General features: G+C 35.4%; 1 long non-coding RNA gene across 3 annotated transcripts; it reads left to right on the top strand.

Annotated features, from left to right (window-relative positions):
* Positions 1–20,074: 20,074 nt before the first annotated feature.
* On the top strand, positions 20,075–25,015 carry LOC121758446. 3 transcript variants are annotated; one of them, XR_006041463.1, is made up of 3 exons: positions 20,075–20,629; positions 21,167–23,468; positions 24,355–25,015. It is a non-coding gene; the product is annotated as an uncharacterized LOC121758446 (long non-coding RNA). The 3 variants fall into 3 exon arrangements; XR_006041462.1 differs by having other exon boundaries at positions 20,075–21,255; positions 23,184–23,468; XR_006041461.1 differs by having other exon boundaries at positions 20,075–23,468.
* The last annotated feature ends 949 nt before the right edge of the window (positions 25,016–25,964 follow it).

Here is a 25,964-nt window from a genome sequence, read left to right as displayed (position 1 = left end):
AAAGTTTATGAAAATTAATACTAATACATATCTCCATATAATTGAGATGGAGGTAACAAATTAGATCCAGGGATCAATGTTTAGCGTTTAGAGTTTATGATTAATGGTTTATGGTTCAAGTGTATCGAGCCATTCTAATTGATCTCAAATCTAGAAGCTAATAGGGTTCATGGTTTAGTATTTATGGTTTAGATTTAAGAGTTTAGTGTTTATGGTTTAGGATTCAAATGTATCGATCGAGCCACTCTTATTGATCCAAAACTCTCTTTTATATATGTATAGTGCACAATTTTTTTTTAAAAAAACCAGAATGTCATCATATTTTTTTAATTAAAATTGCACTTTCTTGATATGAGCATATAATCAGATTTACAGTCAATATTCAGGTAAAAAAACATCTACTATCACTAATGATTATCAAGTAGGCCGACCCAATATAAGATATCGAATACAGATCTAAAACTCCCAAAATAGAATAAGTGATCAACAAAGTAAAATTGAACTGGGGCGGAGGGAGAATTTTATTGATATTTGGCTCATTTGTTGGTCATGATGAGTATATTTTAAAGTTAAGGGTTTATGATTTAGGTTTCAAGGTTTGGGTTTTTAGTGTATAGGGTCACTATATTGCAATGAAATGAAGCTCGACTAGAAAGTGTCTCACATGTGCAATCTTAAATTATTGCAACGTAAACTTGCTCCTGCAGTTATAACTCAACGGTTAATTCATATTTTCACAGAATTAAAATGCTTTTTAATTTTAAGTCTGATATTTAAATGTTAAGACAGTTTATTAAAATGTCAACACAAATATGTGTTGAAATCTTAATGTGATCGTATTGACATTTTTAAGAAAAGTTAGCATTTAAACGCACTCTTGTGGCCATGTGGGGCTAATGTGATTGAAAAAGTATAATCCAAAGTAAGAGGATGTCGAATATTCTTTTGTTTATCATTTCACAAATTTTATTTCGCATAATGAAATAAATATGAAGAAATTAAAATGACCCGTGCATCGCACGGGCGTGATACTAGTATATATAAGTGGGACACATATTCCACTAACTTTTTCTCACCCACTTTTAATAACATTTCTTAAAACCTCAGCCGAAAAGAAACGAGACTCCTATTCGCGGACGGAGGGAGTATCAGTTTCAAATGATAAGTGAGTGGAATGAGTTAGCGCAATGTGTAGTCTTTTTTACCATTTATAGTAATTATGAACCGGTATTCCTATTCGCGCACGAACCAAAATGGAAAAAGGAAACGCCTATTCTTTTTACATTACTATTAAAATTGGTCTAAGAGAGCGACGCAGGGGGCTGCAAGATAAGCGAAGCACTTCTTTTGGGCACGAGATTTAAGGAATTGATATTTAAAGAGTTAAAACAGAGAGAGCAAAGTATGAGAGAGAGAAAAATAGAGAAGTAAGGAAAGAATAAAGTAGGTGGAGAATAAAGTACATAAAAGATAAGAATTTTTGCTAAAATGCGAAATGACTTACTTATAATGGGATATCCCGAAAAGGAATATGACTCGCTTATATTGGGACGGAAGGAATACGTGCCCTGACTGCAAACTCTAGTTACTCAACTTTACAAGAGCCGAGGGCTCTATATAGGCCCAATTATTATACAAGTGCCAAATTTAATGGGTCTAAGTCTTAATGATATCATCACAAGCCCTAGGAATTGTATTAATATTATGAAACAATTAATCTACCAAAGGCATTAAAATCAAAAAAGAAAATTTTAATTGTAATTTATTTATTTACTTTTTTATATTTTGGGGTTGTAACTTCTTCGTGTTTCCTTCTTTTATATCTTGATCTTTTAATCTGGATTGCATTGTTGTCTATTTTTAATAAATCTACAGTTTTTTCTTTTAAAAACGTTTTTGTACCACACTTGCACCGTCTTAAATAGACATGCTTAACCGGCCGGTTCCGGTTCTACCCGGTCCGGTTGACCGGGTACCCCATTACAATTTTTCTTAAATCCCAGAATCGGATCCGGCCGGTTCCGGTTCGGAACCGATTTTTAGTTTTATTTTATTTTTTTTGAATAATTCAATATCTAGAAATATAGCAATTAATACCTAAAAATTCAAATAAACACAAAAAAATACATCAACAATATAACAATAAAGGTCTCTTTTATTGCTTATAGCATAATAATCCAAAATCAAGACCAAATCCACATCCTTAGATTTTAAAATGAACGGATGAGATTAAACCTCACGAATTTCAATAAATAGTAGATAAAATATCAACAAATGGGTAAGATCGTCATTTAGTTATCATATTATAATTTTTGTATTTTTTTTATATCAACATGGTGTATTACAAATATCAACACAATGACATGAGTATTTCAACACAAATACACGGAAATATCAACATAGTTTTATTGGGATTTTACATGCATTATATTGAAATTTTTTGATGCATTTGTTGATAAAAATCTGCTTATCAAACATATATGAAAACTAAAATAAAAATGATCAAATTTCATTATCCGAACGTCGTTGGAACATATGCAATTGAGATCTCGTTAGAATCTTTATAATATTATCTTTAATTTGATATATTTTTTGTGAAAAAATAATTTAAATAGAAAGAATTACGTAAATTTTGAAGAGAGAGAAAGTAGTTAGTTTTAACTACTATATATATGAATTGACATTAATACCCTATGAATTTATTTAATTATTATTTAAATTTATAATATAATCTATGTGACATTATTTGAACCATTCGATCTCTTCATCTAATGGTTAGAAATTGGTCTTAATTTTGAATTACTAATTAGTCAGCAATTGATCACCACCATAACAATATATATTCATCATCCATTATTCCAATACCTAAAGACAATAATTCAATAAATACCTAAAAATACAAGTATACAACCAATATTCCAATAAGGCAATAATATTCAAAAGTCTAAAATCTTAATTACTCTATTTTGATTTTAGTAAAAAATCGATATATTACTACCTTTAATAATTCACCTTAAACTTAATTTTTTGTAAATAGAAAAATCTTAATTAATTATGAGTTATCTTTAAAAAAGATTAAATCATTTAATTTGTAAACATTAAAATAGAAATCATATATATTTTGAACAGGAGCGAATTAACAAATAATTTTAATCTAATATAATTTGGTGCGAAAGATTGAAGATGGATCACAAAAAGAAAAAAATAGTCTTTTTGCCAAGGTAGTAATCACTTTTAATAATAGGATAATCGAAAATATGTTAAGAATAATAAAACAAATGAAATATCCTTAGTTTAGTATATTAATTTATATTTAAATTTTATAAAATATTTAAAACTTAAAATTGATATATTATTCGGTTCTGGGAAAGAACTGGCCGGTTCCGGGTAGAACCAGAACCAGAATTTTTGAAATCATAAGAAACGGTATCGGAACCGGAACCGATTTTCCGGTTCCCCGTTCCTCAATTACCCGGCCGGTTTCGGTTGTGATTCCGGGTACCTGAGAACCAATAACCGGTTAAGCAGGCCTAGTCTTAAATCTAATTTTTCTTTAGAATAAAAATTAATAAAATTTATTTAATTTAAGATTTTAATGAAACTTATTAAATATATGAGACTTATTGATATGAGAAATCCCAGGATATGCTCATTATTATGAGTGTTAAAATTTCGCGAAAATTATGATGTCCATGAATAAAATTAAAGAGAAATCATATCCACATATAAAAGATAAACAAGTTTTTGATGCATCCGCAAATCAAAGATAAACAAGATTTGTTACGAGTTCTAAGAGCATCCACAATGGCGGCGAGCGAACCGGCTAGCCGATCTCCGGCGCTCGCCGGTTCGCTCGCCGAACCATTGTAACCGGCGAGCGCCATTTCGGTTAAAAAATCGGCGAGCGCACGCCGATCCGCGAGCGCTGGGCGATGCGCTCGCTGCCATTGTGGGCTCCGGACCGGCGAGCGATCAGAGAGCGATTTTTTTATTTTTATTTTTTTTTAATTTTCGAAACACTATATATACGCGCTTTGCACGTCATTTTCATTCGCACCACTTGTTTTAACGAGTACTCTCTCTATCTTAATTTCTGTATAAGATCAACAACAGGAAATGAGCAACGTTGGTGGTAGTAGTGGTGGTAGTGTTGGGGATGCTGAAGAGTACGAACGTCGAATGGACGAAGCGTTAGAGGCCTATACGAACCGTGAGATTGCTCGGCTGATGCAGAGGGCCTTGCAGCCGGCGGTACCTCGACCACGACCAGTTGGCCACCGCCGAACAGTGATTGAACGTGATCACGTAGCTGCACATTAGCGCCTATACGAAGACTACTTCGCACAGGAGCCGCGGTTCAACGCCAACCTTTTCAGGCGCCATTTTAGGATGAACAGGGCCCTGTTTATGCGTATTGTTAACGCATTGGAGCATCGATATCTGTATTTCCGCTTCAGGCACGATGCGGCTGGCATACCCGGCCACACAACTATTCAAAAGTGCACTGCGGAAATCTGGCAGTTGGCCTACGGAGGCGCGGCAGACATGTGAGACGAGTACCTCCATATCGGTGAGACGACTGCCCTTGAATGTATGAAGTATTTCTGTCAGGGCGTGATTGAAATTTTCCGTGATCAGTACCTTCGAAGCCAAACCCCCGAAGACTGCCAGGATCTGATGCAGATGCACCGGGAGAAGCATGGGTTCCCGGGTATGTTAGGCAGCATAGATTGTATGCATTGGGAGTGGAAGAACTGTCCCGCTGCCTGGAAGGGGTTCTACACGACCGACTACAAGGGAAAGAATCCCACGATGATCCTCGAGACCGTAGCTGACTAACGGCTGTGGATTTGGCATGCGTATTTTGGGATAGCCGGGTCGAACAACGACCTCAACTCGTCGCCCCTTTTCAACGAGCAGTGCCAGGGCGTTGGTCCGGCCATTAGTTTTGTCGCCAACGACAACCGGCATGATATGGGCTACTACTTGGCGGATGGGATATACCCTAGGTGGCCCGTCTTTGTGAAGACGATCAGATGCGCATCAGATGAGAGGAAGGCCTACTTTGCGGAACGGCAGGAGTCGGAGCGCAAGGACGTGGAGCGTGTATTTGGTGTGCTCCTGTCTCGATGGGCGGCAATTAGGGGTCCAACGCGTTTGTGGCATATCGACTGCATTGCTGATATAATGTATGCCTGTATTATCATGCACAACATGATTGTCGAAGATGAAGGTGTACAACTGACTTTGGGCCAACGACGATAATGAAGCCGGTCCAAGCCACGATATGGCCGCCCCCAACGTACGAAGTGGGGTCCCGCACGATGAAGCCGGCCTCCTCCAAGCACATGCCGACATACGCCAAACGGATGCTCATATTCGACTCCAAAAGGATTTAATTGAAGAGTTGTGGGCGTGGAGGACTGCACAACGTTAGTTTTTTTTTTATTATGTAATTTTTTTAAATGTACTTTTTTTAATTTAAATAAAATTATTGGATTTTCCCGTATCTGTGTCGTCAATTTAATTCCGTATTTGTGTGATTATCAATTATTCAGCTTATATAATTTTGAGTGATGTGGCTAGGCTATTGCTGGGCTATTTGCTTGTCCTGATGATGTGACAGAAGGATTTTTAGTGCTAATGATGTGGCAGGAGTAGTTTGTGGCTGGGCTATGACTGAGCTATTGCTGGACGAAGGCCATTGTGGATGCTCTAAAGAATTCACAAATCACGAATTATATAGTATAGTATGATATTTGTAGGAAGAGAATAATATTGGCCTCTATTGGTAATCTTGCTCAACGTTATCCTCTAATTTGAATTAGCGGCCCACTAATTAGATATGATGGACCCTTCCTCACGAAAACCTTAGGCCTTTCAAGTTAGAAAATTGGTTTCACCTAAAACTCAACTTTGTTAGATAGGAATATCAGAGGGGAAGCGACGATGCCAACACTTACAAAGCTTTACACAGTCGATGAAGCTTCCCAACACAATACCAGCGAAGATTGTTGGATTACCATCGACGGCAAGGTCCAACGCCTTTTCTCTAACTTCAATTTTGTAGCTTAGAAGATTTATTTTGCTTTCCATTGTTTTAATCGGCGTGTTTGTAGTTACTTTGTGATGCTCCAATTGAGTTGAAATCGTAGTTGGATTTTCGCTTTAAATCGCGTTGCAGTATTTGTTAATGATGCATACTTATGTTAATTAGGAAGAAACAATTGTTTTTGTTGTTGGGGTGAATTCTAGGTTTTTATAGTTGGAGAGAACCTCGATTTGTTTAGTTCTTGTGGTTTGATCCATTACCTGTTTGTGTGTACACGATAACTAATGTAAATGTGTAGTAGATACAATATCTGATTTAGCATCTTCCTATTAATGCAGCTTCTGTTTTGGGTCACTTGCTAGATTTCATGGTTGTGACTTATGAGGCGAGGAGTTACACCATTTTCTGAAATAGGATAGTGTTATAGTGTTGGGGCATGTCTGCCAGACTAAAAGGATTAGAAGGATCAATTTGTAATTTTCTAGTTTGATCAAGGCATAAGCTACGGTGGAGCTGCAGCTTGATCAAGGAGAAAGGAGACCAACTTGATCAAGGAGTAAGTAGAGCTTTATCAAGGAGAAAGGAAACTAGCCGTCTGATGTTAGTTCATAGCGGTTGTAACCGATCAAGAAAGTCAAGCTCTTGTTCACTTGCTTAGTTTCTTGATGTATAAAATAGTTTCTCTCCCTTATTTGAGTAGTGGTTAAACTTCAAATCGAGAGAGAGAAGTTAGTCATCCAGATGATTTGAGCTCTTCCATTGTTGAATAAAATCTCTGTCTGTGGGAATCGAGAAAGGACGACGCGATCGACGATGTCTACGGCGAAGTTTGACGTAGAGCGGTTCACCGGCGAAAATGACTTCGGTCTTTAGCGATTGAAAATGAGAGTTGTGTTGATGCAGCAAGGAGTCTGGGACTATGTGAAATCCAAGACCGATCAGAAGGAGGCTCAGGAGAAAGATCCGGTGAAGTTACAAGAAATGGAGTACAAGGCCTAGAGCTCCATCTTGTTGTGCTTAAGCGATAGAGTCTTGAGGGAAGTTCAAAAGGAGAAGGATGCCGCGGGCGTTTGGGGGAAATTAGAAAAGATCTATATGGAGAAATCAATTTCCAATCGGCTCCACCTCAAGCAAAGATTGTTCAACTTCAAAATCTCTGATTCAAGAAATCTCGCAGATCAACTGGAGGAATTTAGAAAGTGCATTGATGACCTTTAAAGCGTGGACGACGCTATCAAGGACGAGGACAAAGCCTTGATGCTCTTGAATGCCCTACCTCAAAGTTTTGAGCAATTCAAAGACTCCATACTTCTGGGTAGGGATTCGAAGGTGACATTGGAGGAAGTATACTCTGCCTTGAAGTTAAGGATTGCACAAAAATCCTCTGGTAAAGTTGTTGATCAAGCGGCCGAGAGCCTTAACATCAAGGCAACTGGGAAGAAGCAGCAGAAGTTCAAGAAACGCAACAGAAGTTCAAGAAACCTGGCTTCGACAAGTGGAAGGCAAAGCCTCAAAAGGACTCGGCACAAAAGGAGTCAAGTCAAGGAGTTGTCACTGGTGCAAGAAACCAGTACACATTAAAAGAAACTGTTATGCCTGGAAAAGGAAGCAAGCAGAGGCAGATAAAGAAGAGGTGACTGCAGCTTTGACAGAGGAGGTTGAAGAGGCAAGGGCCCTAAATGTTGTCAAGAATGGCCCCATCTCAAAATTGTGGATTATGGATTCAGGTTGTAGCTTCCACATGTCATCATGCCTTGAATGGTTTTCTGATCTAAAAGAGTTAGATGGATCAGTCTTGTCGGGAGATGATCATGTCTGTGAGGTGAAGGGCGTAGGGAATATATGCCTCAAAATGGATGATGGATGCTTGAGAATGCTCACTGAAGTCAGATACATTCCATCCATCTAGAGAAATCTGATCTCACTTGGTTTGCTTGAGAAGAAGGGATATAGGCTGACTTTGTTTGGTAGAGAGATGGTAGTGACAAAGAATGGCCAAGTAATGATGAAAGCATTCAGAAATAATGTAATATACTATCTCCAAGCAGAAGCCGTAAATGGATCTGCAAATTCTGCATAGCAATCCATCAACTGGCATGCTAGGCTGGGCCATGTAGGTGATGCTGGCATCAAGCAGCTTGCCAAGATGGGTATGATTGAAGTCTCTGATGCTGAGATGAACAAAGATGTTGGATCCTGCGAAGAATGCATTCTAGGCAAGAGCAAGAAAATGCCATATGGAGTGGGTAAACATACATCAACAGAACCCCTCCAATATGTGCATAGTGACATATGGGGGCCAACACCTGTCAATAGCATTGGAGGTGGCTGGTATTTTCTATCGTTTGTTAATGATTTTTCAAGAAAGTTGTAGATCATTATTATAAAAGAAAAATCAGAGACATTTAAGAGATTCCAAGAATGGTGTGTAGAGGTTGAGTTAGAAACTGGAAGATCATTGAGATGCCTTAGAACTGACAATGGATTAGAGTTTCTATCCTCTGAATTTGATGAATTCTGTAAGCGTAGGGGAATCAAAAGGCATAGGACAGTTCCTCACAACCCACAACAAAATGGGGTTGCTGAGAGGGCAAATAGAACAATGCTTGAAAGAGTGAGATGTATGTTGATATTCTCTGGGATGTCAAAGCCATTCTGGGCCGAGGCAGCTTCCACAGCAGCTATTCTCATAAACAAGTGCCCCTCTTCTGCCATTGACAATGAGACACCTGATAGCAGGTGGTATGGTTCCACTGGGGACTACTCGAGGCTTAAGCCTTTTGGATGTAGAGCCTATGCTCATATACAGCAAGGAAAGCTAGAGCCAAGAGCCCTCAGATGTGTGATGCTAGGGTATCAAAAGGGGGTTAAAGGATACAGTCTGTGGTGTTGTGAAGAAGAAAATAAAAAGGTGATCATCAGTAGGGATGTGGTTTTCAGGGAATCAGAAATGCCTTTTGCTAATAAAGAGGTCCAGAAGGTTCACTTTGAGGTGGAGGCTCAGAGGGAAAATATAACCGAGGGACAGAATGGTTCAGAGGGAATCACTGATCAAGAACCTGCTGATGATGCTAACAGCACCAATCCTCCCCAGAGAATGATAGCCAGAGACAGATCCAGAAGGAACATTAAGCTCCCATCCAGATTCAATGATTTTGGTATGATGCATTATGCTCTGACTGTAGCTGAAGAAATTGAGTTTCATGAGCCATCAACTTATAAGGAAGCAATTAGGAGTCCAGAGAAGGACAGATGGCTACTGGCCATGCAAGAAGAAATAGACAGCTTGTATAAAAATAAGACATGGGTTCTAGTGCTAAGGCCAAATGATCAGAAGACAGTGGGTTGTAAATGGATTTTCAAGAAGAAAATCAAAGCATTCAACAACAATTAGATTAGATTCAAAGCTAGATTAGTAGCTAAAGGCTACACTCAGAAGGAGGGAGTGGATTACAATGAAATATTCTCCCCCGTTGTAAAACATAGTTCTATCAGACTTTTACTTGCTATTGTTGCACACAGAGGCTGGAAATTGCAGCAACTAGATGTCATAATAGCCTTTCTTCATGGAGAGCTGGAGGAAAATATCTACATGGAGTAGCCACCTGGATTTATCAAACCAGGGGATGAAGGGAAAGTGTGCTTGCTAAAGAGAAGCCTCTATGGTCTTAAGCAGAGTTCAAGACAGTGGTATTTGAGATTCAATGAATTCATACAGAAGATAGGATTTGAAAAATCACTCTATGATCACTGTGTCTTCATTAAAAGAAAGAATGGGATTGCTGTGGCTTATCTACTCTTATATGTAGATGACAAGCTAATTTCTGCTGAGCACAAGGAAGAGGTAGAGAGTGTGAAGTCTGATTTGAGGATTGAATTTGACATGAAGGATCTGGGAGATGCAAAGATCCTTGGCATGGAGATATAAGAAATAGAGGAAAGAAAAGAATATGGCTGACACAGAACGATTACATAAAAAGTGTCCTTGAAAAGTTTCAAATGAGCTCAAGCAAGCCAGTGTCTGTTCCTCTGAGTCAACAATTCAAGCACAGTGCCAATCAGAGTCCTCAAAATGAAGATCAGAGAAGAGAAATGGATAAGATTCCTTATGCAAACATAGTGGGAAGCATCATGTACACCATGGTGTGTACAAGGCCTGTTATCAGTCATGCTATAAGTGTTGCAAGTAGGTACATGGCAGACCCTGGTCTAGAACATTGGCATTCTTTGAAATGGATATTAAAATATCTAAATGGTACTCAAGGCTATGGAATTCTGTTTGATGGAAATGAAAAAGAGGTGGAGCAGCCTCTGATGGGGTTTTGTGATTCTGACTTTGCAACTAATGTTGATACAAGGAAATCATAATCTGGATATGTGTTTTGTTTGTATGGGTCTGCAGTGAGCTGGAAGTCAAGCCTCCAGTCAGTAGTGGCACTCTCAACAACCGAAGCCGAGTATATATCCTTAACTGAAGCAGTGAAGGAAAGCCTATGGTTGAAAGGAATATGCTCTGATTTTGGAGTTGCCCGGGGATGCAGTAACTGTGTTATGTGACTCAAACAGTGCAATATGTCTGCCAAAACATCAAACCTTCCATGAAAGAAGTAAGCATGTGGATGTCAAGCTACATTTTATAAGAGATGAAGTGGATAAGGGTTCTGTGAAGATTGAATAGGTTGCAACATAAGAGAATGCATCTGATATGCTCACAAAAGTTCTGCCTGGATCAAAGGTGAAATATTGCATGGAATTGGTGAATCTGATTCAGCTATGATGGAGGAAAGGAAACAAGGATGATCGGGAACTTGTCTGGATATGTCCCAAGGTGGAGATTTGTTATAGTGTTGGGGCATATCTGCAAGACAAAGGATTAGAAGGATTAATTTGTAATTTTCTAGTTTGATCAAGGCATAAGCTACGGTGGAGCTGCAGCTTGATCAAGGAGAAAGTAGAGCTTGATCAAGGAGTAAGTAGAGCTTGATCAAGGAGAAAGGAAACTAGCCGTCTGATGTTAGTTCATAGCGGTTGTAACCGATCAAGAAAGTGAAGCTCTTGTTCACTTGCTTAGTTTCTTGATGTATAAAAATAGTTTCTCTCCCTTATTTGAGTAGTGGTTAAACTTCAAATCGAGAGAGAGAAGTTAGTCATCCAGATGATTTGAGCTCTTCCATTATTGAATAACATCTCTGATCATTTTCTTCATGATTCATTTTCTTCTAAGTTTTACTCATTATCAATCTCTTGTGTAATTTGGATTTGTAATTGATTCGATTGAATTGATTGAATCCAAGATTCGGTCGTGTTGAAAGATACATCACAGATAGTTAAGTTCGAGATCTGGGTTTGTGTTGCTCGTGATGGTTAACATTCAATTTTGAAGTAATCAATCTCTAGCATGTGTGTATATATACTTTCTAGATGGACTTTTCTGCGATAAACCATTTCTGATAGGTGGAAAATGCTCTTATAAAATCTGTGGTTATCAATATAGAGTTTAAAATATGATTTGTTCGTAACTGATAAAACCTGCGATTGATACAGTTTTTTTTCACTGGGACGTCGCTACTGGGTAATGTCGAATATATAGCACTCCAGTTGGTGCTTTATGGATTAGAGCATAAGATTAGATTCGTATTTGAAACTTGTTATGGTTCAGTTTCACTAGTTTAACCTCTCAATCTATATCATGCAGTTGTTCATATGTTTCTGTATTCCTCCCATTATAACAAATTTTGTGTTGTTCCTAGCTTGGATGTCTGGTGCACCAAGTGACTTATTGTGGGTTTTCCAACAAGTGATTTGATTGTTTGCTGATAACACACATTTCAAGCTGTGAGAAAACTGCACACATAATAATCAACTTGAAATTCTCTTGCTAGTTTGAAGCTTATTCATACTCCTGTCATAGTAGTACTTGTTTAGATTGAGTTCCGCAGCAAAACATGTAACGTTTTGTCTTCTGGTGGGATGAGAGAACTCCACAAATGCTCATCTTTTTTCTGGATAATAACTTATCTGTTAACTAAGTTGAATACTATAATCATGGCCTGATTCAGAGTACTGTAGTTAATTTCTCTACTAATTTTGACAATTTTACAATCCTGAGATATGATTGTCTTGTATCCACAATACAATGAAAGATGGAGAGAGAATAAATCTCTAGATAACAGGATTAGTATCTTCTTCTTACGGTATTGCGACTTGAATGCTTATCCTCTGATCGGTGCTGCCTTCTTTGATGGTAGATTCTGACCTTTGCCTTCAAATCACCAGGTCTATGACGTGTCATCATACTTAGATGAACATCCAGGCGGAGATGATGTTATACTTGGTGCCACTGGTAATTTTTCGATTTCTCTCATAAAACTATCAAGTCACTCCCCACACAGTTTCCGGATACTGCTACTAGGCGAAGTATGGAACTATACTGAAGTGGTTTACTCTATTTTTTTCTAAAGGAAAAGACGCTACTGATGAATTTGAAGATGCTGGGCATAGCAAAACTGCTAGGGAACTCCTGGAAACATTCTGCATTGGGGAACTCGAGGAAACGGGTACTCCTATCCCAGAATTTAAAATTATATCAAAGAAGCAACAACTGAACAACCTTCCACAGAAATTCTTCAACTTGAGCAAGCAGTATTGGTACGCCCCAATAACTGTGGTTGGCTTATCAGTGGGTCTTGGCTACCTATACCTAAGGAAGAAGCAAGCAATCTGATTGTTGTGGCTGTTCAGGTCAGATGGAATATTTTCAAAATTTTCTGCCATAGGAATTAATACAGAACATATACCTTGTTCCTGAATCTTTGAAACTGGGTGATGAAAACCGATTTTGTCATGGTTCTTACAATTAAGAATGTGGTCTAGATGTGCTTTAATACATTGCTTGCCACAGAGCATGTACGGTTACCATCTGCTGGAACCTTATTACAAACTCATTTATTGATACTATATAGTTGCATCATTGAGTTTTACTATTCCTATTGCATACCTAGAAGCGGATTGCATGAATATATGGATTCATGATTGATAAATCTTATTCCTTTTGTCCTACTCTAAATAACACATTTTTTCTTTTTGGGATATCCCACTCCAAATGACACATTTTTTAAAATAGAAATATCACCCTCTCTATTTTTTTTCTCTTATTTTATTCTCTCCACTTAACTCACAAAACAACATTACATAAAATTTTGTTTCAAATAGGAAATGCTCGACTTATAGTGGGACATGCAGAGTATATTGAATTAATTATTATGAGAGCTTTAGATTTTGATCTCAAGTTAGGGATCTGAAAAAGGAAATGCTAATCCATTTTTCCATTTTGGGAAATTCCCTCATAATTGAGTCATTTTCGTATATAGTAAATAATTAATATTTTTTCATATATAGTAAATAATTAATATTTTCTCGCTCTTACTTTACTCCATCTTACTTTGTTCTCTCTACTTTATTACTTTCTACTATATTCTCTCTACTTTGTTTTCTATCTCTTAATACATTAAACATCCCCTTCTTGAACTTCGTGCCAAAAAGTTTCGCATCAACTATGAGGAACAGAGGGAGTAATAAACTACTCCCTCTGTCCGCCATTAGGAGTCCCATTTCTTGGCGGCACGGATTTTAAGAAATGTTAAGAAAAAGTGGGTGGAAAAAAGTTAGTGGAATAGGGGTCTCACTTGTATATAATAGTTTTAAATGAAATGTGAGTAAAATAAGTCAGTGGAAGGTGGGACCTTATTACCATTTATGGTAAAAGTGAATCGGGACTCCTATTCGCGGACGGACTAAAATGGAAAAACGGGACTCCTATTCGCAGACGGAGGGAGTAGAATCTATGTCGTTTAGTTGAAAATGATGAATACTAGTCTTCCATTCAGATGTGGGAAAACAAAATTTTTTCTGTATTCACATGAACACGAGTTAATATGTTCGGATGCGAGGGAGCAGGATGGTCACTAATTTTGATTGCGATGTATACTCTTTCCATCCTATAAAAATAAGGACAATTTCATTTTTCATCTGACTCATAAAAATGTCCCATTTCCATTTATAGAAAATTCTCCTAAACTCATTATGTATATACATCAACTTATTTACAACTCTTATACCACTAAAACCCACCATTAAACACTGGAGTGAACTACAAAACTAGTACCCAGAAAATAGGGTTTACATTTTTTAGTACCCAATGTTTAGAAAATCACATTTAGTAAAAAACCACCAAAAATCTCAAAATCTGTCCTGCTTTTTACAATATTACCATTCAGGCTTGGAAGGGTGTCACGTCCATGTCCCAAAATATACTCCCTCCTTTTCATAGTAGTGGAGACGTTCCTTTTCGGCATACAATTTAAGAAATATAGTGTTAAGTGAGTTAAGTAAATGAGGGAGTAAAGTAGAAAATGAAAAAAAGGTAGAGAGATGAAGAGAGAAATAAAGTAAGAGAGAGTAAAGTAAGTGAGGAGAAATGTGTTGACTTTTACTAATATGGAAATGACTCCACTACTGTGAAATGACTTTTACTAAAAAGGAAAGAGTGCACATTCTTGTGGGACGGAGGTAGTATATATATATACGTAAGACATAATGTATGTATAAAAGAAAGGTATGCATTTAAATATGAAAAACTGAATTAAAGATTATAACTTATACTCCCTCCCTGTTCCAACTTAGACGACGCACTAACCTCTTTAGTTTGTCCTAACCGAAATAACACATGTCTATTTTTGTTAACTTTATTTCTCCAATTAATATACTAAACTATTTTTCTCACTCCAATTAAATATTCAATTATCTTTCTCTCTCCATTCAATATTTACACCCACAATTTCTCTCTTCTATTAACTACATTAACCAACAACTCTTAAAATTCCGTGCTGACTAAAAGTATGTCATCTTAGCTGGGACGGAGGGAGTAGTATATATTTATAATCATACGTATAGGAAAAGAATCAAAAGTTATTAGGACAATAGATTGAACATTTATATGTACTTTGTTTCGGAAATTAATATGTACTACTAATAACGGAGAAGAAAGGACGGTGTAAAATAGCATAATATACAAAGATTTAAATAATTTATTTTGAGATAATATACATAGATTTAATTATATCATAAAGATTTTTGGTTTTTAAAAAATCACAAAAGAAGTATATTAATATTAAAAAATCATAAGTTTGGTCTTCAAATCAAACTAAATGAACAAATATACCCCTCATGTGCTAAAGAGTAGAATAGTAAAAATTGGGGCTGAATTTGGAATTTATGAAACTTTTTAATTGAAAATGTGAGTATGTAAAAGTTGGGTACTAAAAATGTGCAAACTCCATTTTCTGAGTACTAGTTTTATAATTCACTCTAAACGTAATGTTGGTTTTTTTATGTATCTAATATGAGTATTTTTACTTAACATGTGGATTAATAGTTTTAATTTTTTTGAATTAATTTATTATAAGAATATACGTGAGGGGTTGGAATGTGACAAATGATATCCATTTACTTGGATTTGAGATTTTAAGTTTGTCAATGTCAACCCCTTTTTGCGGACTTTTTAATTATTTTTTGCGTTGGAATTCAAAATAATAAAAAAGTGAAAAAGTGAAAATAGAGTTTTGGGATTGACGTTGACAAAAAAAAGTTGCAAAACAAAGGTGTTGACATTGACAAACACAATATCTCAAATCCAAGTAAATGGACAAATACACCCTTGCAGGCATGAAGAGTAGAATTGTAAAATTTGGGACTATTTTGGGATTTTTGGTGGTTTTTGACTGAACATGTGATTTTCTAAACGTTGGGTACTAAAAGTTGAAAACCCTATTTTCTGGGTACTAGTTTTGTAGTTCACTCTTAACACTAATTATAATGTGAGTCTCACTATCCATTAACACTATTTTAATAACTTTTCTTTTTTATCTCTATTAGTTTATCAATTATGTATTAGTTCTAGTACCGTCTCAAATATTCTTAATTTTTTGGGATGTTGGGAGTATTTTATTTTTGGCAAGTTTTGTTTTTTAAGGAGTGGCTAATCAAATTAATAGTACTTCAACTATGTCGTATTCTTAATTATTCCCTCTGTCCTAGATAGTTTGTCTCACTTTGACCGGACATGAGTTTTAAGAAATGTAATGAAAAGTGAGTTGAAAAAGTTAGTGGAATGTAGGTCCTACTTTTATATATTAGTTTTATAATAAAATGTGAGTAGGAATGAGTTAGTGGAATATACGGTCCATTACCAAAAATGGTAAAAAAGTGAAATGGGACAAACTATGTGGGACGGACTGAAATGAGAAAATGGAAAACCTATTTGGTACGGAGGGAGTATCAATTTTTCATTAAACTTGAATTACCTACTATCAAGACTATTGGTGCTACTACATTGAATATTACTACATCCGTCTACGAACAATAATTCCATTTTGTCATTTTGAGATCTCAGCAAAAAATAGTTCTGAAAATGGATAATTTTTCACTTATATTTTACCTGTTTTTTCTCCTTCTCTCTTACTTTAGCAATTTCTCATTAGAATTCGCGTCGTCCACAAATTGGACTAATTTTTAGACGAAGGGAGTATAATTTTTTCTTTTTGTCATTACTGGAGACCATATATGCATGAATTATATTATCGTCAGGATTATATTTTAGAAATCCATTCAGATTGTATTTATATTTTTCTGGATTTTTTTATAAAGACAAATTTATTTGTGAACGACAAATTTTAAAATCCCTCACTCCGTGAAGAAACAGCTGCACGCTAAACCCTAGAAATGGGTGACAGTTCATATTGAGCAAGAGTATATTGGCAAAAAGAAAGGGTTGAATGAGTTGACAAATGAAAAGACTAGTCACACATGTGATATGAGTCATCCCAACCATCAATGCCAATTGAATGGAAACCAAAGCTTCATCCAAACAAGGTAATAATATCCGCCTAAAAAAGTACCTTCTCTTACACCGTGAATAGATTTTAAGGTACCTCTCATTCAACTAATTTGGTTGTCCTTACTCCTTTGGATGATGACCCTTATATGGGTGGTACAGGATTTTATACCGTTTTATTTTATATGTTGTGGAGAGAGCAAAATAAGAGATAGAAATAAAATAAAGATAAATATATTTCCATTTTAAATAATGGATCATTTTGATTAGAATTAATAAAAAAAAGTAGATTATCTTCATTGAGACGGAGGGAGTACATATAGTTTTCTTAGATCTCATGAATTGTGCAAACCTTTTATTAGGTCAAGATGTGTGTTGACTGTTAAAATGAATTAAAAAAAAAGTAGGGTCATGAGCATATCACGAGGATCAGTTCACTCATACTAATTTGTCTATTTTCTTGTTGTAAATATGTTTGTTGAGCAAGATGCTTTTCGAATAATGCCTGCCCATATGTCATGATAAAACGTGTTTTTATTATTTGGTCAAAATTCTGCCTTTTGATAAGCTCAACTAGACTTATAATTATGATTGTGATTTCATTTTGCATGAACGTATAAAAGGATATTGACACCTAATATCATGAAATTTTCAAAAATTTGATTTTTTCCACAAACTTTGAAATTGAACAATAATATCACAAACTTTACCCTGAGTTTGTTATTTCCCACCAGTGAAAAAAATTCCGGCTAAATTAATATATTGAAGAACAAATTTGAGGGGTGTGCTTCAAGAAAAATTATTCTCAAAGATTGAAAATCTTGAAACTCTCGAAGTAGTTGTCGAGAAATTACGAAAAAAAATCCGTATAATGATATTATTTGACGGAATTTTTTCATTGGCGGAAAATAACAAACTCGGGGTAAAGTTCGTGATATTATTTGTCAATTTTAAAGTTAGTGGGGAAAATCAACTTTTTGAAAGTTTTATGATATTAGACGCCAATATCCCAAGTAAAAATTACTTGCCATTGATCAGAACTTTTTAAAAAAAAAATTGTACTAGTAATCCTTCCGTCCCGACCTAATTGAGGCGTTTTTATTTCAACACTTGAACGCTCAACACCTGTACTAAATGCATAAAGTTATTTCTCATTAATTTAACTACTCCTAAAATGTAAGTAGTACAGTATATGAAAGTTTTGTTGCCTTTGGGATCTGAACCTCGAATCTGTATTCATTTAACGAAATGCATCTACTATATATCTTCACGATTCAAAGGCTAAAATGGTTAAAATAAAAACATAATGCGAGAACAGTTATGCATAAATACATTCACAAATGATATAGGAGTAATTACCCTAAAATTGTAAATTTGTTTTCTCTATGAACTAAACCAAGGACGCACACTCATCTATCAAGGAGAACATCAATTGTAGATCTTCACCTTCATAATTCATGAGCTAGAAAACATTTGCATTAAACATAAAATAAAGTTATCGCATTCATAGTAATAATTAACTACACTTATTAAAATCGGCATCTTTAAATTGAGAAGTATAGGGTTGCGTTAGTGAGCTAACTAATTTACAATAATAACTAATAACTTTCAATTCTGTGTATTAAAATTATCAACCCAAAGACATAATTATATCAATATAACATGTAAATTTAAATATCAACACAAAGACATAAGTTTATCAATACAAGAAAATTGATAAATTTATGCCTTTGTGTTGATATTTTTATCATACAAAATTGATATTCGTTATTAGTTATTACTTTAAATTAGTTAGTATTTGATCACACACCCAGAAATGTATATTCATCTAATAAAGTAGATGCATGATGCATCGGTCGTAGATTTTATAATTATAGAACATGGGTTGTTCGGTTTGCAAGATTGTATTTCAGGATTAAATATGTAGTGTGTTTGGTTTATGAGATTGAATCCCACAACTCAATCACAAATGAATAATCATATGATAATTAGTCATAGCCAACCCCTCCAACTTAATTTTAAATTATATCTTGGTACTATTTTATTTATGAAACCGAACACCACCACACTATTTGGATTCCAAACTTCCGAGATTGCGTAAAATAAGTACTCCCTCCGTTTCTTCATAGTTGAGACAAAACTTTTCGACACGAAGTTTAAGAAAGAGATGTTGATGGTATTAAATAAATAGATAAAAAAGTAAGAGAGGGAAAAAAGTAGAGAGAATAAAGTAGAAAGTGAATAAAGTACAGAGAATAAAGTAAGAGAGAGTAAAGTAAGAAAGATGAAAAAGTTACTATATAGGGAAATGACTCAACTATGAGGGAACTTCCTAAAATGGAAAAATGACTCAACTATGGAGGAACGGAGGGAGTAAAATTTTTGTGCATTGATTGAAAATTAACCCCAAAATCCTCATCTCTAGGAAAACACTTTGTGCGCAGTAGGTGCATATAAATGTTCACATGAGCATACTATTTCTGTCCGTCCCCGATTAAGAGTCACTCTTTTCTATTTCTGTCCGTCCCCGATTAAGAGTCACTCTTCCTACTTACTATATTTGGACATCAAAAATACCCTAAAAGTCAAAGAGGTCCCACATTCCACTACCTAACTCCGTTTATTACACCACAAATTCAAACACTTCCTTAAAACCCGTGTCCGGTCAAAGAGTGACTCCTAATTAGGGACGGAGAGAGTATTATAAATTTATAATTACTCCATGTTTGAGCAATGGAGACATGTGTTTGCATTGTCAGTAATAAATTGGACCCGCTGATGTAGGAGATATTGATTGTTAAAAACAGTAGCCAACTTTACCACAGTTTATGTTGAGGGCTTACAGCTGTTCGATTAGATGTATAACTAGTGTACGAAGTTACTCCATAATTGTGTCTTGTCCAATTGAAAAACAGCAATCACTACAAGTCTACAACTATACCATTTAATTTAACCGAGCAAGATACTATTTTTATTCTGCACTAAATCCATTCCCAGCCCACATTAGATTTTCTTGTCTCCCTCACGTTATCTCAATTATATGTCTATTTATATGCTCCATTATTCCACAAATTCATTTGTCTCTTCCTTTTTAATTGCTCCCATGATAAAGGGGTTTCATTTGGTGTGTGTGTTAGGGTTGTGGATAAAGGGAGCTTCCTTCCGTCCAGTTCGAGACAGTTTGAGAGCTGAAAACACATCTGCTGACTCGTTGGTTCGTGAACTCATCGAATATTTAGGGTTGTGATCGATGGGGTTTTTGATTCAACGATGCAGGAGTTGTGTTCAGTTTTTCCTGTCGCGTCTTGGACTGAAGGGAGCTCCCTATTTTCTAATTTCACTTGTCTCTTGGTTTTGATCACTATTATTCATCTAATTTAGGTTTGATGTTAGCTAGGGTTTCCGTGGATTTCTTCATGAAAATTGTGCTTGAGATGATTGTTTTCAATTCGGATTCCAATTCTTATATGTGGCTACAGAGAATGTTATATTGTGTTCAGATGAAGAAATCTGATTATTTTTTTATATAATTGAACCTGGTACTAACTAGTTTCTATTACTAATTTTAATTTATTTTGTATGCAGAAGCAGGTTTAAAGCGTTTTGCACTACTTATTCATGGTGGATTCATCTAGAGCCTAATGAAGGGGACATGGCCAGGAAATAGGATTCGTTTAATTATCATTGTATTATGCTAACTTAGTTATTTTTAGAGAGTGTTTTTATTGTTCTTTCCCTACAACTTGTTAACATGATGTTGTGTTTTCCAAAAAACAAAAAAGTTGACTATATAGCATGTTTCATCGTCAGAAATTTTGTCAATATTTCTTAGTGTATTTTTTGTAAATTCCTAAACACTCGTTAAATTTTGACTTTGCATATCAAAATCTTTTTGTAAATGACCAAACTTAAATTGTTCTTATTTTGCAACCAATCTAAATTCCGGCGATTACATGACTTATAACTTACTTACATGGCACAATTATATCTGCATAACATTTCGAGAAATTACGTGAAATTCAACTAAAAATACATGATATATTTATGTCATAAGGTTGTCAAGAGTACGAGGACATATATTTGATAATGTAAGCGGCATCAAAGCTTGGACGAAATCTAAGAGCACATTGAGCAAGTTGTGTTAAATTGGGGAGCCTCTAGTAATTCCTCCTTTCTTTCCTTATGAGTGTTTATTGTTCTCTTTCCTTTGTTTATTATTTTAGGCTTTCTTGTGCTTGTCCGTTGCATGGTGGTTTTGTGCGTTGCAACTGCTTTTCAGAGACTTTGAAGTGGATATTACATCGCCTACCAGGTAGAATTGGTCTAATGTTAGCCTCTTTTTGGCTGATTATAATAGGTTGTTAACATTTTTTAGCTCTAGTTGCAGGTTGTTGTTTCTTCGTACAGTGGTAGGTTGTGATATTTTTTAGCTCTAGTTACTTTTTTGGACCTAACGTTTTTCAGTTTCTGCTCTTGCATGGTTTGTCGTGTATTGTTATACGCCCTCCGTTCCTTAAAATTTGGCATCATTTGACCCGGCACGAGTTTTAAGAAATGTAATAGAAAGTGAGTTCAAAAAGTTAGTGGCATGTGGGTCCTACTTTTATATATTAGTTTTAAAATAAAATGTGAGTGGGAATGAGTTAGTGGAATGCGGGGTCTACTACCAAAAATGGTAAAAGTGAAAGGTGACAAATTTTTAAGGACGGATGAAAAAGGAAATAAGTGACAAATTTTCAAGGATGGAGGGAGTAATAGAAAACGGATTTTAATTAGGTCGATCTATCAAATTCCGGATAGGACACATTTACAATTGAGGGCTAATTGAGTACAAGTTAATAAGTGCAGGTTAATCAAACTAAAATTTTACATGATTAAAAATTTGTGACCCTAATCTTCTATATTTAGTAGGCTATTTGGTTCAACTCACGTATTTTGGGATGCATTAACATCACTCTACAATTATCGTAACCAATATTTTGATAAACACAAATTAACTGTTGATAAATTCTAGACGAAAAAACTAATAAATTGTAATTGGATGTACTATTTATACGTCCGTGTATAAGAGAAAACTTTGTCAATACTTTTTAACTGCTTTTATTTGGACACACTACCACATTGATTTACAAGTGAAGTCTATATTTAGAAAGAGTGTTAGTGTTAATTTATAACCCAACTATTGAGGTGTTCTTCTACTTGATATCCAATTCAAACTGAGACAACATGAAGAGTCAAAATAACAGTCTAACTATAAAATGTGTTAAAATTGCGGAAAGTATATATTAGTATTAAGGCTATGTTTGGTAGTATTGAAAGTCACAACTCACAAACATGCTAGTTTTTCAAGCATTGTGAGATTGGAGCTTTTCCACAATTTAGGCGTTTGGTTGCAATATTGGGACAAACCCTCTGGTAGAAAACTGTAGTTGTTGGTGGTGATTTTAGACAAATCTTGCCAACTAGTTCCTAAGGGTAGTAGGCAAGATGTTGTGAATGCCGCTATTAACTCTACATATTGCGCAATCTAAAGTTGACCAAAAACATGAGACTTTTGAGTGTTGCATCTTCTGATGAAACTTCATGATTGGAGGAATTTTCTTCTTGGGTTGCTTCTATTGGAGATGGGGTTGTTGGTGGTACAAATGATGGTGAAGTGACTATTGATCTTCCTTCTGACATTGTTTTGTCTAATTGTGGGAATCTTTTTAAACAATTATTTCAAAGATATATCCGTCCTATATGAATCATGAAGAGTTGAGTAATTGTTTGCATGATCGTGCTATACTTGCTCCTACTTTAGAGGTTGTTGATAAGGTTAACCAATTCATCATGTCATTAGATCAGTCTCAGGGTCGAGTTTATTTGAGCTCTGATAGAATTTTAAACTCAGATTTGACATCAAATAGTTTAGCTAAGATACAATCAGTTAGATTTTTGAATAAGTTGAAGTGTTCAGGTACACCCTAATCATGAATTGTTGTTGAAAGTTGGCACTCCTGTGATGTTGACACCAAATTGATAATTACACGGTTAGTTGATTACGTTTTGGAGGGACAAGTATTGGGTGACCATAATATTGGTTATAAAGTTTTGATTATAACATCCTACTAATATAAACCGTTTGATATACAGATGTAGGGTTCTTATTTCATCAACTGGGATTGCATTTTTTAGTATTTTAGTTGCATTTAAGGGTAAATTAATCAGTTCGTGTATTTAACCCACTCTCTGAATCAGAGGCGCGAGATTTCAGAGGTCACTCAATTACACGATTCGTCTGCTCATTCAACTCATTTCAAACCTTTCCACTCTCTTTCCAATTCATTCAACTTCTCAATCCCGCTGTGTTCACTTCCAAAAACCTCCAAAACACATTGTCAAATCAAAACCCTAGCCCAAGTCCAGGTTTTTTCAACAGAGCGTGAACCACTTGCATCAACCGATCACCAATTTGATAAATGGATAAAAGACGAGCAATTTTGAACACCACAAAGCCTGACATCGAATTATCCACGCGAATTGGTAATTTACTGCTTTTTCTCCTATTCTTGTTTCATGAATGTATGTTTGCGAATTTATGTTTTGTTGAATATTCCTTTATTTCGTGAATTATGTTTATTTGCTTTATATTGTTTGGTTAGATGTTTTTGGTTATTTCAATTTGGTATGGTGTTTGTGCTTAATGTTGTAATCCTTTTACTTATTGCGACTGATTTGCTGCTTAATTCTGTTTTTTTTTTGCTTAATTTCTTGTTGAATGTGCTTATTGTTGGGTGATATTTGTGTGTTCAAAAGCTTTACTTAATATATTCGAAATGTTGCTTATTTTGTACAAATGATTTCTTACTTTGTGCTAAACTATGATTATTTTGGCTACGACAAGTTGCTTATTGTTTTTTTCTATACATTGCTTAATTTGTTGTGATATGTAGCTTATTCTATTCGCGGATCTTCTTAATTGCTTTTTAAATGTGCTTATTTTTGTTTGATATTTTGTATATTGAAAAGTTTTGGTTGAGCTATTCGAAATGTTGCTTTTTTTGGACAAACAATAGCTTACTTTGTGCTTAACTATACTTAAATTGGCCACATCAAGTTTGGTTTATTCTGTGCATTGCTTAATTCCTTGTGTATATTAATTATTCTATTCGAGAATCTACTAAATTCCTTGTTAAATGTACTTATTTTTGTTTGATATTTTGTGTACAATGGAAAGTTTTGATTTAGCTATTCGAAATGTTGCTTGTTTGTACAAAATATTGCCTGCTTTGTGCTTAACTATGCTTAATTTGGCTATGGGATGTTTTGCTTAAGCTATTCGAAATGTTGTTTACTTATTGAGATACTTTGCTTATTTCAAAAAATTGCTTACTATTCTGGTCTGACTCTAGTTTTTTTAAACCCTTAGTGAACAAGCGACGGAAAGAAAAGAATGCAGCTGATGAGGCAACTGATCGAGACACTGAACAGGTTTAGCAAATTCTAAGGATCCGGTGTCAACGGTAAAGTTCCTGAAAACAAGGTAACCAAATATGTTTGAAAGACCATAACTCATTCACCTTGAAACATTGTCTTCAACCCAGAAGAAATACTTCCTACATATGTTGGACTCATGTGGGATAATGAAACAAGTTGCTGCTTTGAGAAACGTTGAACCAACAGTGCTGCCAATAGAGTGGACGACTGCCACAAACAAGGTCGACAGTGGAGTGTACCTAATGAGGCACATGGAGACATTCATGGGCCAAAAAGTAAATGAATGGAAGTGTGGACTTACTCCTAGAAGCGCGTTGTCATTGCAGTACTTGAGAGCCAAAATGAGCAAAGAGCTACTCTTTGGGAATTCAAACGCAGTGATGTATAAAATCCGGCATCTTAGCCAATAGTGCAATGAGGAAGGGAAGAAGAAAGGGCAAATTGATGTTGAGAAAATGATAGCAACATACACTAAATAGTGACGCATGAGAGTTTTATGATTTTCATGAGCTTGCTGTGTTATATGCTGGATACCATGGATACCATGTTGTGAAGCAACTTTTTAGTGTACAATGCAATTGATACTTGTTAAACATTCAATTAGGTTTATGTTTTAAGTTTGTGATAGAAACAATGGTTTATGACTAAATAGTTTTTGGGACTGGTAGTTGATCTTTATTTTTGACTTGGAGATGTTCTATTGTATTTGAATTGTTAATGCACTATTTTTTAGCACAGGAAAAACAGACACAAATTTTTTGAAGAAATAAAAGATTCTGGATTTTTGAAAACAAAAACTTATAAAAGCTAAAGTAAACAACGATTGCAGATAAATCACAAAGAGAATGCAGATGAGATAAGGGAATTCCAGGGATGTGCTTTCACAATTATGGTTATACAAATTCCAACTACAACACCCTAGCACAGTTCATACTTCACTAGAACGAGTCACATAAATATTGTTGAGAGTTCCACTTCTTTTCTGTCTATGTTCTTCTCATTCTTTTTGTATCGTTGTGGCTTGCTCAAGTTAAATCATCAAACTAATTCAGCTGGCCTATGCGTGCCTTCTTCCTGCAAAATGCCGGTGAGTGGATCCACTGGGAGCTTAGGCTGATCAACTCGACTTAGATTCAAGTTGAGTGAGATGAACTGAAGATCTAAAAAGTGTGTTCTCAAAACCTTAACCCACAATACTATTAACTAGTATAGGGAAGTAAGGATCGATCCCATAGAGATGATGTGTTTAGTATTTGTTGTTGGACACAGAATGGGAATGGTTGCAACCACGTTTTCTAGGGGGTGGGTTAAGTTAAACTACTTGACTTGAGAAACTAAACTAATTAAACTGATCAACTTACTAGACGAAATTAAAACTACTTGATCAACTCAACTAAACTTTCCCAAAATGGACAAACAACATAAACGGGGGACTGTCAGTCCCTGCAAAGTGTACGATAAAGTAAAAACTTTTTAACAACTTCATCTTCTTCACTAAATCAACATGAAAAACATAGTAAAAAGCAGATCTGAAAAGCTACG

This window comes from Salvia splendens, chromosome 12, assembly GCF_004379255.2.
Source record: "Salvia splendens isolate huo1 chromosome 12, SspV2, whole genome shotgun sequence".
Classification (NCBI taxonomy): Eukaryota; Viridiplantae; Streptophyta; class Magnoliopsida; order Lamiales; family Lamiaceae; genus Salvia; species Salvia splendens.
The sequence above is the reverse complement of the archived record's forward strand: the minus strand, read 5'-3'. Positions and strand labels throughout refer to the sequence as shown.